This window comes from Chlorocebus sabaeus, chromosome 21 (genome assembly GCF_047675955.1).
Source record: "Chlorocebus sabaeus isolate Y175 chromosome 21, mChlSab1.0.hap1, whole genome shotgun sequence".
NCBI classification, from domain to species: Eukaryota; Metazoa; Chordata; class Mammalia; order Primates; family Cercopithecidae; genus Chlorocebus; species Chlorocebus sabaeus.
In genome coordinates this window covers 94,332,006-94,347,713 of record NC_132924.1, presented here as the reverse complement: position 1 = coordinate 94,347,713, position 15,708 = coordinate 94,332,006, and the positions used below count along the sequence as shown (strand labels likewise).

The window sequence follows — 15,708 nt, the reverse complement described above, 5'->3', positions numbered from 1 at the left end:
ATAGATGCAGAAAAGGCCTTCGATAAAATTCAATACCCATCATGCTAAAAACACTGAATAAACTAGGCATTGATGGAATGTATCTCAAAATAATAAGAACTATTTATGACAAACCCACAGCCAATATCATACTGAATGGGCAAAAGCTAGAAGCATTCCCTTTGAAAACTGGCACAAGACAAAGATGCCCTCTCTCACCACTCTTATTCAACATAATACTGGACGTTCTGGCCAGGGCAATCGAGCAAGAGAAAGAAATAAAGTGTATTCACAAATAGGAAGAGAGGAAGTCAAATTGTCCCTGTTTGCAGATGACATGATTGTATATTTAGAAAACCCCACCATCTCAGCCCAAAACTCCTTGAGCTGATGAGCAACTTCAGCAGTCTCTGGATACAAAATCAATGTGCAAAAATCACAAGCATTCCTATACACCAATTATAGACAAACAGAGCACTAAATCATGAGTGAACTCCCATTCACAATTGCTACAAAGAGAACAAAATACCTAGGAATACAACTTACAAGGGATGTGAAGAACCTCTTCAAGGAGAACTACAAACCATTGCCCAAGGAAATAAGATAGGACATAAACAAATGGAAAAATATTCCATGCTTATGGATAGGAAGAATTAATATTGTGAAAATGGCCATATTGCCCAAAGTAATTCATAGATTCACTGCTATTCCTATCAAGCTACCATTGACTTTCTTCACAGAATTAGAGAAAACTACTTTAAACTTCATATGAAACCAAAAAAGAGCCCGTATAGCCAAGACAATCCTAAGCAAATGAACAAAGCTGGAGGCATCACACTACCTGACTCCAAACTATACTACAAGGCTACAGTAGCCAAAACAGCATGGTACTGGTACCAAAACAAATATATAGACCAATGGAACAGAACAGAGGCCTCAGAAATAACACCACACATCTACAATCATCTGATCTTTAACAAACTTGGCAAAAACAAGCAATGGTAAAAGGATTCCTTATTTCATAAATGGTGTGGAGAAAACTGGCTAGCCATATGCAGAAAACTGAAACTGGACCCCTTCCTTACACCTTATACAATAATTAATGCAAGATGGATTAAAGATTTAAACATAAGACCTAAAACCATAAAAACTCTAGAAGAAAATCTAGGCAATACCATTCAGGACATAGACACGGGCAAAGACTTCATGAATAAAACACCAAAAGCAATGGCACCAAAAGCCAAAATAGACAAATGGGATCTAATTAAATTAAAGAGCTTCTGCACAGCCAAAGAAACTATCATCAGAGTGAAGAGGTCACCTACAGAATGGGAGTAAATTTTTGCAATCTATCCATCTGACAAAGGGCTAAATCCAGAGTCTACAAGGAACTTAAACAAATTTACAAGAACAAAACAACCCCATCAAAAAGTGGGTGAAGGATATGAACAGACACTTCTCAAAAGAAGACACTTATGCGGCCAACAAACATATGAAAAAAAGCTCATTATCACTGGTCATTAGAGAAATGCGGATCGAAACTACAATGAGATACCATCTCATGCCAGTTAGAATGGCGATCATTAAAACATCAGGAAGCAACAGATGCTGCAGAGGATGTGGAGAAATAGGAATACTTTTACTCTGTTGGTGGGAGTGTTAATTATTTCAACCATTGTGGAAGACAGTGAGGCAATTCCTCAAGGATCTAAAACTAGAAATACCATTTGACCTAGTAATCTCATTACTGAGTATATACCCAAAGGATTATAAATCATTCTACTATAAAGACACATGCACACATATGTTTATTGCACCACTATTCACAATAGCAAAGACTTGGAACCAACCAAAATGCCCATCAATATTAGACTGGATAAGGAAAATGTGGCACATATACACCATGAAATACTATGCAGCCATAAAAAAGAAAAAGTTTCATGTGCTTTGCAGCAACATGGATGAAGCTGGCAACCATCATTCTCAGCAAACTAACACAGGAACAGAAAACCAAACACCTCATGCTCTCACTCATAAGTGGGAGTTGAACAGTGAGAACATATGGGCACAGGGAGGGGAGCATTACACACTGGGGCCTGTCAGGAGTTTGGAGGGAAGTGGAGGGATAGCATTAGGAGAAATACCTAATGTAGATGATGGGTTGATGGGTGCAGCAAACCACCATGGCACATGTATACCTATGTAACAAACTTGCAAGTTCTGCATATGTATCCCAGAACTTAAAAGTATAATAAAAATAAAAGAATAACAAATTATGAATTTCATCACTTTAATGTAATTATAAAATATTTTTTCTGTCATTATTTGGACATATAAACTAGTATCAATGACTAATGAAAGTAATTTTAGTTTATGCACTTTTTAAAAAATTGTTTTGAGTTATACATAATAATTTAGGTACATATTTTTTCATCTCAATACTCATATAAGGTATTGCAATGAAAATGGTTCCATGTAAACAAAATTGAGTATTTTTTAAGAAATCCCATGATATATTTGGAAGAGAAATAGTTTTAGTTACATTGCAAATGAACTTGAACCATTTCTTAAAAGTTATTTGAATAGGAAGTATGTAAAGATCTATACCAAAATATTAACAGTAGTGACCTTTTGGTAGAGGAATTATAGGACATTTTTAACGTATTCTTGTAATTTTTGGCTTGATTTTTTCTTTTAGTATAATACAATGAATGTGCATTATTTTGTAATTATAAAATTGTGAAACTATTCACATTTGAAGGAAAAAATGAAACAATAATATGTTTTAAAACCAGTTATACTCTGCTAACTACAAAGAGATGTTTTCCTGTAGCTATGGAAGGTTTGGCTTTGTCTTGATCAGGCCCTCAAATCAGGTAACTCTTAAGAAATCCAGTGAAATCAGGAGGTTGTAGTGAGGAATCCCTGTGGATTGTAATTTAGAGCTCAGTTTGCAGTCAACCACTGATTAATATTCTAGGTCCTGGGGTCAAAAGTTTCTACTGTGTACAGCTCTTTCCACCCTTATTTGGTTATATGGTAACTCTAAATATGATAGGCAGGAGAGGTACATCAATGTTTTCCTGAAAGTTTTGTCAATTTTAGAGGAGGTTTGTACTCACAGCAAGATTAGTGAACAGTCTTCAGGAAGTTTATTTAAGAAAACATTTAAGCATAAATATAACATTCGACCTTGAAATAATATTTTTCCAATGTTCTGAAGCCAAAATAAGGTTAATTTTGTTTATACGATTTTATCTAGAGTTCCGGCTTTTGCAAGTGCCTGATGGTCTGCATACTAATTACATGCAAAGTAGAAAAGGGTCCATCCCAGTGAAAAAGGTTATAGTTCTTTAAACATTATTTTAATATTTGTGTGATTTTAGGGTTGAATTTAAAGCTGCATTACAAACATTGGATAATGCTGGTGTAGATGCTTACAACAATCTTAAATGTGATCCATAAACGGGATATACAAAAATATAGATCTCCAGTGTATCTGCTGAAGCATATGGCTTCCATTTGGGAGTAGTGTCAGTATTTTGACAAATCTCGATGGGAAGGTTGATATTTCTATTTTTAGAGATCACTAAATTGATGTCTGAGAAAGGAAATCAGGATGATAGGCCTCTTGCAGCTTCTGAGGACCAGGCTAATGCCTTCTATAGGGCCAGTGCTCCCATATGTTCTTCAAGATAGAACTTTTTATGCCCAGGCCAGTGACTGGCCCAACACTTAATTCACTTGGTTTCCCTTGGAAACTATTTTGTAGAAAATAATCAAAGATGATATTTCCGAATCCCTTTGTTAAGTCATTACCATCCTGATACTATAAAGAATTAGTTCAATTTTGATTTGTAAAAATTCCTTTGCCATTGTGAATTGAATCCAGGAGCATTAAAAACATCTGACAGTATTTTATGCTGTATCACTAGCCCATACAATTTATTTCAGGAATGCAAAATGTTTCAATATTATGAAATATTTCATTACAGAAAATTACCAAACAATTATATGTAACAGTATGATTGTTTACCTTGAAAATCCAAGGAATATACTGAAAAATAATTAGATATTATAAAGTTAACATTTGAAAATTGTATAACTTTTCTGTAGTCTATAAATAATTAGTAAGAAATATATTAGAGGAAAGATCCCATTACAATACTGAAACAACTTCACTAAATTCAACAATGATATATAGGATGCAGGTGAAAAATATATCAAAAGTTTAATGAGTCATTAAAAAGCACATGAACAAATACAGACATGTCATGTCAAATCTTCCCAAGTTAATTAAAATGCTATTCCAATTGTAATCACAGAAGAATTTGGGGAAAACCTGAAAAAAAAATTCTAAAATACACCTTAAAGAATAAATATAGGAAAATAGTTAAGACCATCTGAAAGGGAAAAAAGTGGTAAGAGGGGACTTTCAATACCAGGTATTCATTAATCACTATGAATAGAGTCTACAATCACGACTCATGATTTGAATCTACCATCAGCTGACTGAAGGAGTGCTAGTGGTCACAAACTTGGTGCTTCTTCTCTGGTTTCTGATGCCTTCCCTGGCTGTTACACCTCTCAGTTTTCCTTTGGAAACCTCTTTTCCATGGTAAACAAAGTCTCTTAGAGAGTCACCATTGTCACTGAAGGTTTCCTTGGTTTCACTGCCAAAATTTAAATGTTGCTTCTCCAGGAAGACACCACAACCCTCTTGTGTATGTGTGTGTGAATGTGTGTGTGTGTCTGTGTGTGTGTGGCAGCAGAAGGTAGGGGGTACAAAAGGGTGGCACTGATGGTGGTGCTACTTGTCCTACCATGGTTAATGATCTTTAAATCCCAGATGATATGGTTAGGCTTTGTGTCCCCACTCAAATCTCATCTTGAATTGTAATCTCCATAATCCCCATGTGTCAAGGGAGAGACCAGGTAGAGGTAATTGAATCAGGGAGGTGGTTTCCTCCATGCTGTTTTCATAATAGTGAGTGAGTTCCATGGGATTTAATAATTTCATAAGGGGCTCTTCCTCCTTCACTTGGCACTTCTCCTTCCTGCCACCTTGTGAAGAAGGTGCCTGCTTCCCCTTTGCCTTCTGCCACGATCATAAGTTTCCTGAGGCTTCCAAGTTTCTGAGCCCTCCAAGTCTCTAGGAAGTTCCAAACATTTTCCCATCTTCTTCTGAGCCCTCCCAACTGTTCAGCTATGCTGAACTGTGAGTCAATTAAACCTCTTTCCTTTATAAATTATGCAGTCTCAGGAAGTCCTTTATAGCAGTATGAAAATGGACTAATACACCAGGTGTAGTTAATTTTCTCTGAACATCTACTGCTACTTCAAGGACACCACTTTTCCATCTGCAGCCTTTATTCCTGTTATTTGGGGACTCATGTTATCCAGTGATAACTTGTTCTAACATCTCTCCAATGCTGCCATCCACCAACTTCTTGAGCACATGTGTAATCCTGTTATCATCCTAGATATTAACTGGATTTTTAAAAATCAAATTTGATCAGCCATTAACCTTATAATCCTTCAGAATCTCCCAGGGGTAGGAGAAGGCATGCCAGTGGAAAAGTAGTGTGTCTTCTAGGAGGATCCCAGGTTTGGATTGAGGGACTCAGTAATACATGGGCCTGTGTAATGCACTGACAGGCAAGGCATTCCTGCCAGGCTTATTTATGAGACTGAGGAAACCCTGGGGAAAGAACCTTGAGGCTGTGTCTTCTACTTAATTTCAGATGCAGCTTGGCATGTCTCACCTCTACAAAGATGAGTGATATGATTTGGCCATGCCCCACCCAAATCTCATAATGAATTGTAGTTCCTGTAATCCCCACATGTCATGAGAGGGACCTGGTGGGAGGAAACCGAATCATGGGGACAGTTACCTCCATGCTGTTATCACAATAGTGAATGAGTTCTCAGGAGATATGATGGTTTTATGAGGAGCTTTTCCCCACTTCACCATGCACTTCTCCTTGCTGCCACCATGTGAGGAAAGACATGTTTGCTTCCTTTCCACTATGATTATAAGTTTCCTGAGGCTTCCCCAGCCATGTTGAACTGTGAGTCAATTAAATCTCTTTCCTTTATAAATTACCCAGTCTCACATATGTCCTCATAGCAGTGTGAGAACAGACTATTATAGTAAATTCATACCTAGTAGTGGGAGACTGCTGTAAAGATACCCAAAATGTGAAAGTAATCTTGGAACTGGCTAACAGGCAGAGGTTGGAACAGTTTGGAGGGCTCAGAAGAAGATAGGAAAATGTTTGGAACTTCCTAGAGACTTGGAGGGCTCAGAAGACAAAGATGTGGGAAAGTTTGGAACTTCCTACAGACTTGTTGAATGGCTTTGACCAAAACGCTGACAGTGATATGGACGATAAAGTCTGAGCTGAGGTGGTCTGAGGGAGATGAGGAACTTGTTGGGAACTGGAGCAAAGGTGGCTCTTGTTATACTTTAGCAAAGAGACTGGTGGCATTTTGTCCCTGCCCTAGAGATCTGTGGAACTTTGAATTTGAGAAAGATGATTTAGGGTATCTGGCAGAAGAAATTTCTAGCCAGCAAGTGTTCAAGAGGAAGCAGAGCTTAAAAGTTGAGACAATTTGCAGCTGATGATGATGTGACAGAAAAGAAAAACACATTTTAGGGGATAAATTTAAGCCAGCTGCAGAAATTTGCATAAGTAACGAGGAGCCAAGACAATGGGGAAAATGTCTCCAGGGCATGTCAGAGACCTTCATGTCAATCCCTCCCATCACAGGTCTGGAGGACTAGGAGGGAAAAATGATTTAGTGGGTCAGGCCTAAGGCCCCATGCTCTGTGCAGCCTCAGGACATAGTGCCCTGTGTTCCAGCTGCTTCAGCTCCAGTTGTGGCCAAAAGAGGCAAATATACTGCTCAGGCCATTACTTTAGAGAGTGCAAGCCCCAAGCCTTGGCAGCTTCCAAATGGTGTTGGGACTGCAGGTGTGCCGAAGACTAGAATTTAGGTTTGGGAACCTCCACCTAGATTTCAGAGGATGTATGCAAATGCCTGGATGTTCAGGCAGAAGTTTGCTGCAGGGGCAGAAGCTTCATGGAGAACCTCTGCTAGGACAGTGCAGAAGGGAAATGTGGGGTCAGAGTCCCCACACAGAGTTCCCGCTGGGGCACTGCTGAATGGAGCTGTGAGAAGAGGGGCACTGTCCTCCAAACCCCAGAATGGTAGATCCACCAACAGCTTGCTTGTGCCTTGAAAAGACACAGGTACCCAATGCCATTCTGTGAAAGCAGCTGGGAGGGAGGCTGTACCCTGCGAAGCCACAGGGGAGCTGCCCAAGGCTGTGGGAGACCACCTCTTGCATCAGCATGACTTGGATATGAGACCTGGAGTGAAAGGAGATCATTTTGTAACTTTAAGGTTTAATGATTGCCCCACTGGATTTTGGATTTGAATGGGGCCTCTAGCCCCTTTATTTTGGCCAATTTCTTTCCCTTTGGAATGGGTGTATTTACCCAATGTCTGTACCCCCATTTTATCTAGGTAGTAACTAACTTGCTTTTGGTTTTGCAGGCTCATCGGTGGAACAGACTTACCTTGTCTCAGATGAGACTTTCGACTTTGACTTTTGGGTTAATGCTAGAATAAGCTAAGACTTTGGGGGACTGTTGGAAAGGCATGGTTGTGTTTTGAAATGTGAGGACATGAGATTTGGAGAGGGGCCAGGGGCAGAATGATATGGTTTGGCTGTGTCCCCACCCAAATCTCAGCTTGAGTTTTAGTTCCCATAATCCCCATGTGTTACGAGAGGGACCTGGTGGGAGGTATTAATAATGGTTATCTCTATGATGTTCTGATGATAGTGAATGAGTTCTCATAAGATCTGATGCTTTTATAAGGGACTTTTCCCTCACTTCACTCTGTACTTCTCTTTGCAGCCACCATGTAAAGAAGGATGTGTTTGCTTCCCCTTTTGCCAGAGTTGTAAGTTTCTTGAGTCTTCCCCAGCCATGCTGAACTGTGCGTCAATTAAAACTCTTTCCTTTATAAATTACCCAGTCTCAGGTATGTGCTTATAGCAGCATGAGAACAGACTAATACAGTGAGATTAACTGAGTTCTATGATACTGTGAGCAACTATAAGTAAATGCTGAAAAATGTGTTTCACTAAACAGTATAACTCATTGGAGCCCAGGCTGTGGAAACCCACCGAGAATACACAAAGGGACAAAGTAAGGCTCTGCACAGACAATTGTGCAGATTTGGGACTATGAGGGCATGTATCAGGCAGAGCCATGGGAGACAGTCACCATGGTTAGTGCCTAGGATGGCTGCAGCATGTGTGCTCTTAGACAGGCAAAAGAAATCAGACGCAGCAGTGTGTGCTGGAACAGCTCTGAGCCCATAGGAGTGGGCTTGTCCCAGAGCCCCTGTTTGGGAGAGCCTATAATATTTACACAGAGTTAAAGTTAAAGTTCCAACATGAGCAGATGAGGAACAGAGTCAGGGTAAAGAGGGTCATGTATGTTGTATTTAAGGTGTCTGTATGTCTCTCTTCCCCACTCTTAGTGACTAGAAATCTAAACACATGGAGCTTAGCACAGGAGCTGAAATGCATTGCATGCTCAATACATTTTAGTTAAACTTGCAAGTATATTTTGTCTTACATTATTGTGTTCTTGTCTAGATGAAGGGTGCAAATTCCTTTGTAGATAGCTTTCTAGAACTTGACGGCAAGATATAAATTAAAAGCTGAGTACAAGGAGAATTCAATACTGAGATAGAAGAATGAAAAATTCACATTGCAGATTAAAATGAGGTTTAAACTACTATTCCCTAAAGTGTTTATGGTGAAATAAAGTAGTTCTATATGAAGCCCAATCTCATATAAATCCAGTGACCATAAATGTGGTCCTAATACTTTTAATTGCATGTGATTAAAATCAAGAATGTAGATTTAAAACAGAACTATGTACCAAAGGGCTAATTGAGTCTCTAATGTAGAAGAGAGGAGTTTTTGTTTTTATTGTATATACTTATTTTTAATTGTTACAGTGAAAACGAATTCATGGAATCCTTTTGTAATGAAAAAGTAGAAGAGAAACAAAATGATTCTGTATCTTGTAGAATTACAATTTAATGCTTTGTTTTTTCCATATAATATCCATCTTTCAATCTTCAGAGTTGTCTGCGTCAGGAAACACATGGAGTAATTCAGATATGCTCCCCACCCTCAAGGGGACTATATAAAGACACATGTCTAAGATACTTGAAGTAAGAACAAGAATGAAGTGACTTCAAAGACATTGTCTGAGACTAGCTCCCCAAGGTCAGGCACCATGTTGTTTCCGTGTTATGAATAGTTCCTTAGTACATTCAAAAGACTTAGTGCTAATTTATGGTGGGCATGATCATCTGTTCACACAGCTATTATTCCTTTGAACGTGTGTGTAAAATTCAGTGTCCAGCATTGCTGTCAAACTGCTGTTGCTGAGTCCCTGAGTTTCGAAATATTACCTTATTTTACTTACTCTTATAGGCTCTAAAGTAAAGAAAAAGGAGTTAGCTGCATTTTTAAGGCTTGGAAATGTTACGCCAGTGAAAGATGTTTGATACCTGTATAGTAAGGAGCAAATTGCTCCTTTCCTTTGATCTCATGTGTGGAAATGTGCCCATTTGGGTCCTTTCCAAAATCAGAGAGCCATTTGGGGTTATTAAAATCCAACTAAAGTGTCAACTGGAATGTGACTTTGAAAGAAAGCTGCTTGTAATGCACATGTTAGGTTACCTTTGAGGCATAATAGTAATAGTAAACAACAAAATGAGCCATTAGAAAACATCAGTGAAAGATTTAGACCTTGACACAGAGACAAAAGGCCTCAGATGTTTGTATACAGTGGTTACCTTAATCAGAAACAAATTCTAATGGTTTGATACATCCAAATGCTTCTCTACATTTGGGTGCAGATGACTTGACCACTGAAAAACAGACATGTATATCTAAGGGGAAAGGAACCACTACATATGGTTAATAATACATACATGTGTGATGTGGCAAATGTTTGCATTATGTTAAACATGAGTGTTAAAGGATAATTTTTATTTTGCCAGTTTAATCTGAAGTAACTCCTCTTTTGTGTTTATTTTCTTTTTGTGAATTTGCTACATTGAAGTACATTTAAAAGTAGGAAGAGATGGTGAAGGACAATTTATCTCCATGCCGTGTGATAATCTGTTAGATCAGCATTGTTCCATAAGTCTTATAATAAAAATTGTTTTTCTCACAGCAGTGTTCACATTTGATTAAGTTACATGTAAGATTTTCAGGTAAAGATTACAGTGTTTCAAAGACAAATATTTTTAATATACTGACTATAGAAATTTAGGAAAACAATTTTGGAGCTAAAATAGAGTTTTTAAAGTATAAGATCGTATAGACTATGTAAATGATCACTTTTCTGTGACTCAGTGTAGCAAGAATTGAAATTCTGTGCTGTGGAGTGTAGATGTAACTTTTACTTTTTTATAGATTCCTTATACGGTAAGTGACCTGCCAGTTTATAATTATAGATACTTCCACAGCTCCACGCCATTAAAAACGTGGGTACAGAGAGATTTCAGAAGGCATAAAAATGGCCACAATTCAACTTGACTGGATTTGGCCTACGGGAATTATAAGACTTCCCAAACAAACAAAAAATTGTTCTAATTATGAAACAAAACTTAACGTTGCAACGTTTACTATTAAATGTCGGTAATTTCAACACTCAAAATTGATTTCACATAAACCGTCATCAGAACGTGTGTACTGCCATGTCAATTAACTGCTGCATCTAAAAATAACTTTGAATTTCCAAAAAGCCAGTACAAAAGGGAAGGCTTGGTGAACTGGAAAGGTGTCAGGCAGATTACAAACAAATACCTTTCTTAAAATTGATCTTGACCTGAATAACCCACAAAGAACTTCTGATGTGGTTCCAGATCCACAGAATAAAATAGAAAACAATTTTCATGGAGCAAGTGTTCCAAAATTGTCCTATACTGGATTAGAGGATGTTCTGATTACAAATATGTTTCATCATCATGGATGGGGTCTGAAAAGGAGGCAGGGTAATGGCTGGCTGAGGCTGGAAAACATGAGATTGGTCAGGCAAATGTGCTAGTCTTAAGATAAATGTATACTGTTGAAGTACTTTTTGTTGGATGTAGTCATTCTGCAGATGGCATTCAATCCAAAATCCAGTCGCCAAATCATGACCAGCTGAAAAAGTAGTCTAAGAATTCACAAAAGTGGAATAAAAATGACATGACAAACAATAGCTAGAAGTGAGTCCTTATAACTCATAATCTCACTTCAAGACATCATGCAATTTTTACAGATAATAGGGAATTCTTTCATTTCATTCCCTAGCCCCCAAATATTTAATTATGGCCACATGAAATAAACTGTGTTTTGATTGAAGGGAATCCAACTTCTGAATCTGTCAAAGATGCTGGAGATTAGGGGGCAAGACTAAAATTTTCTTTAGGCATGAGTTTTGCTTTGTTTTGTTTTGTTTTGGTGTTTCCAGATTTGCAGTCAGCATATTGTCTGCCTCCCACCCTTGCTCTAATCCCCAGCCCTTCTTACTCTGACAGCTGAGCCTTTGTAACTCCTGCCTTTGGATAAAGCTGAGCATTGGCTCTGGGAACAAATTCTGATCTGTGGTGCAGAGACCGATGGTAAGGAGCTCCAGACCAGAAGTTTACCAATTTAATATTAAACTGTTGGTTCTATCTTACACTCTCATGCAGTTCCCCAGACACTAAATTCCCCTGTCTTAAAACTCAATTTCCCAAGTGGCTGAATATCTATGTTGCTGAATTTTTACACTATTGGAATGACCTGTATTAGTCTTGTTATAAGCTAATTCCTCTTTTGCTTTATTTAGATGTGCATCTTGGCTCTTGGAATCTATTGGACTTTAACACATGGTATTTGTTTCCATCTAACGCTCTTGAACTTAAATACTTTATTTAAGATTAAGGCACTAAATGTTAGGCAATTTGTGTGGGGACTAACATTTCCAACTGCTGACTTCACTGTAGGAATTTGCTCAGCACTACTCTGGCCTTTTCAAAGAAGATCTTCCGGTGGGTCATTCCGTTTCTTGTCAGAAGAGCTCTCCAATCTCCTGTCTGAGGGACCCTATGCCTGACTGTGGAATGCTAGGAGGTCTAGGGAAAAGTTCAGGGCTCCTCCCTTCACACACCAACTTTACCTTCATCTTTCTGTTTTCAGCCTATAGATTAATTTATTCTTTACTATACCTGTGTTTCTGAGTCCTGACTTTCTGCAGTTTCATTTAAAAATATATTGTATGTGATGATATAGATTTCCAACTGTATGGGCTGGGGTGAGGAACCCAGGGGTCTACCAATTTTGTACGTAGACTTTTAGCCAATTGTTTTCTGATCCGTGTCTCAGCCTTACATTTTTCAGCATAGGATCTGAGCAGAAAGTATGCTTCACTCACACCTGCTATTTCTCTTCTCTAGGCACTTTCAGTTGTACCTTATTTTGCCTGCTAAGTCAAACTTCATAGAATGAATTCAAATGAATTCAGATTTCTTGTCTGTTATGAGTTATTTCTTATTCTGTTTTTTCTTTGTGGTGGGGGATGAGGGGTAAGTGAGTAGCTTTATGTCTTTAAAGTATTTTTCTTGGGGTTTCAAGTGGAAGAGAAGATAAATGCTTGTGGTCAATCTGCCTCATTTAGTCTGTACTTCATGCATGATTTTTTAGACCTTATCCTCATGCCAATTTTCTCAAAGTGTGTTTAGTGGGGTGTTAATAGTTGTGATAAAAAAAAAAGAAAAAGTCATTCTGTGGTCAAAAATGCTGGGGAAAATCTGGGTCACACTAAGCTAACCAGCTTCTTTAGTGTAAGGGCTTTTGGGATTATTTAATATACTAATATTATTATCTGAGAATCCATAAGGTGGAGGCATATTCAGTATTTCTCAAACCACAAAACCTGTTTTCACCAAATTAGAACATTAAACCTTAATGTAGGAAATGCTAATCAAAATAGTTCAAACTCTAACTTAGCTTGGTTCATAAAGGCTAGTAATAAACTCCCTGACATGGGGGTTTATTGCAAAGAACACGAAAGAGTTTATGGGACAACATCTCTTTTTTAGCCACACTGACATTCTAGGTTTCAGTGTCACAAAGGCTGGGTAGTATAGCTGCCTTATGGAGTCATAATAGCAGTTCAACATAAGTTACTTTCACTGTTTGTTGACCCTCCATTTAATCATCCTTCTTAAGAGAGAGACCCTGATTTAATCGGTGTTATCACCATTCAATATAGGGTACTGCCTTTGAAACAGGATTTTGTACCAAGTCATCTCAGAAAAGGCTGGGCTCCCTCATGACCAATGAATTCATTCTCACTGGGCACTGATCTCTAATCTAATCAGCTAGTAGCAGAGGGTAGAATTCACTTACAGCTGATTGAATGAGCACTAATCATTTTACACAAAAAGAACTGTTTGAAACCACGTTTCTAGAAAAAGAGTGTAGGAATCTGTGACTAATCTTCAGCACAGGGCCATTGAAAGATTTTTAAATGACAACACTGATTTTGAAATATAGGAACATTCTCCTGGTGGGGGGTAAGAAGGATGGATTCAAGTAGTTGACACTGGAGGCTCTGACATAAAAATATTGCAATAGTTGAGGGCAAAGAAATGATAGGGAAGGAGAGACCCTCCTCCCCATCTTGTTCATTTGCCACCCCACACACTGTGTACCTGAATCCTCGACCTGCTCCTCAGGAGCCTTTCTCCAACTGTCCTTCTCTGTCCTGTATTTTTATTCTATCTCTTGGTATTGATTCTTTCCCCTCTGTTTAAAAACGTGCCAGTCTTTCCTCCTTTAAATCCAATATCTTTATCCCTTTCTTATTTTAATTTATTGAAAGCTGTTATCATCCCCCTTTCTATACCTTCCTATACCTCTTCAATGTAGTCTAGTCTAATTCTTTCCCCAACATTTTACCGAAACCACTCTTAAGATGATCCGAAAAGACTCCCCTGCTTCATGCCAAAAATAATATTTTGAAATCCTCACCTTCATAGATCTATTACATTTAACAACACTGACCCTGTCTCTATCTCTCCTTTTCACAAATGGTTACTCTGTGGCTTTCCATGGCATCACCTTCTACTAGAATTTTCCTGCTATTAGTTTATGTTCTAAGTTCAAATGTTCCTATTTCTCCAGACTTTGCTTAAATATTGGTGTTTCCAGGAGTTTCTTTCTCAGCCACTCTACTCACTTTCTCTGGATGATCTATTTTCTTTTCTTTTTTCTTTCTTTGGAATTTAAAAATGTAACCTGCATGACCTCACACATACAGTGGGCACAGGGCAAAGACTTATTTAATTCACTCAGTGGGAACAGCAGGAGGCAAAGCTGGCTCAGAGGAGGATTCAGGGCTAAGTGCCTACAGCCCTTGAGACAGCGTGCAATGGATTAGGGTGGGAAAGAAGAGGTGGGTTGTCGATGACGTGCAGGCAATGCAGCCGTCACCACTTGCCATCTTCTCTGCCACACGGAATACACTTGCACCTCTACCAAAACTCTGCAGTTCACACAGGATGTCAATGAGTCTGGGCTCTGTGGATGATCTATTTTCATGGTTTCAACTACGACCTATTTTCTGATGATTCCCTGTGCTATCTCTCATCCCTACTGGTCCCTCCAGTGTCATATTTGTATATCCAACTGCCCATGGGAGATCTCCACCTGGATGTCCTACAGGCAACTCAAACACAGCATGTTCAAAATTGAACTCATCATCTTTTCCTAAGATGGTGACTTTTCAGTCATTCTCTCTCTCAATTGCCAGTTTCGCTCCCTAATCCATCACTCAAGTTAGGAGTCATCTTTGATTCTTCCCACTCCCGCATACCACAAATAAGATCTACAGATATCATTTTTTAAAACCAGGCTTGCTTTTGTCCACATCTGTCTTATACTTGCTGTCTCTGTCCTGGTTTGGGTGGAACTTTACCATCTGTCACCTGACTTCTGGAAAAAAATCCCCTAACTTCTCTAACTTGGTCTTCTTCAAATTTTCCTTGCTCACTGTTATTAGTCTTAACTGTTTGAAACAAAACCATGATGATCTCACTGCTCTCCTGAAAACCTTTCAGTGGGTCTTCATCACCTACAGGATCATCCAGCTCTTACCATGATCTTGCCCTCACCTACTTTTTTCAAATTATTTCGTGATTTATGTTCTACTATATACAGGATTGCCTGTGATTATGAGAACATCAGGTGGTTTCAGGGCTACTTTGGTTCACGTTATCCTCTGGGGTTGCAATGGCCTTCCTTCCACCATTAGCCTATTACCTTGATTAAGTGCTGTTTATCCTTCAACAATTAACTTGGATGGTAATTCAAGGAGAAATACTTAATTCTCAGATTGAGTGGCTCTTCTCGGTATTTCACGGTATCTTATTCATATATCTGATGTGCTATGGAAAGTATTGTTTCATAATATGGGTTTTTAGGCCTGACCCTGATTGCAATGTCCTGAGGGCATAGAGTACGTTGCATTTATTTTGATATTACTACTGTTTAGCTCAATAACTGGACTCACAAAATAAATGTTGAATGATTTAGTAAAAGAATAAACAAGGTCAAGGCAGTTGGAATGTAGTGTAGGAGAAAGACGTGGAAAA

General features: G+C 38.5%; 1 protein-coding gene across 2 annotated transcripts in view; it reads right to left on the bottom strand.

Moving 5' to 3' along the window:
• The window catches only part of CPED1 (cadherin like and PC-esterase domain containing 1), a 310,851-nt gene that overhangs the window by 10,761 nt on the left and 284,382 nt on the right, over positions 1-15,708 (bottom strand). The window lies entirely within an intron of this gene.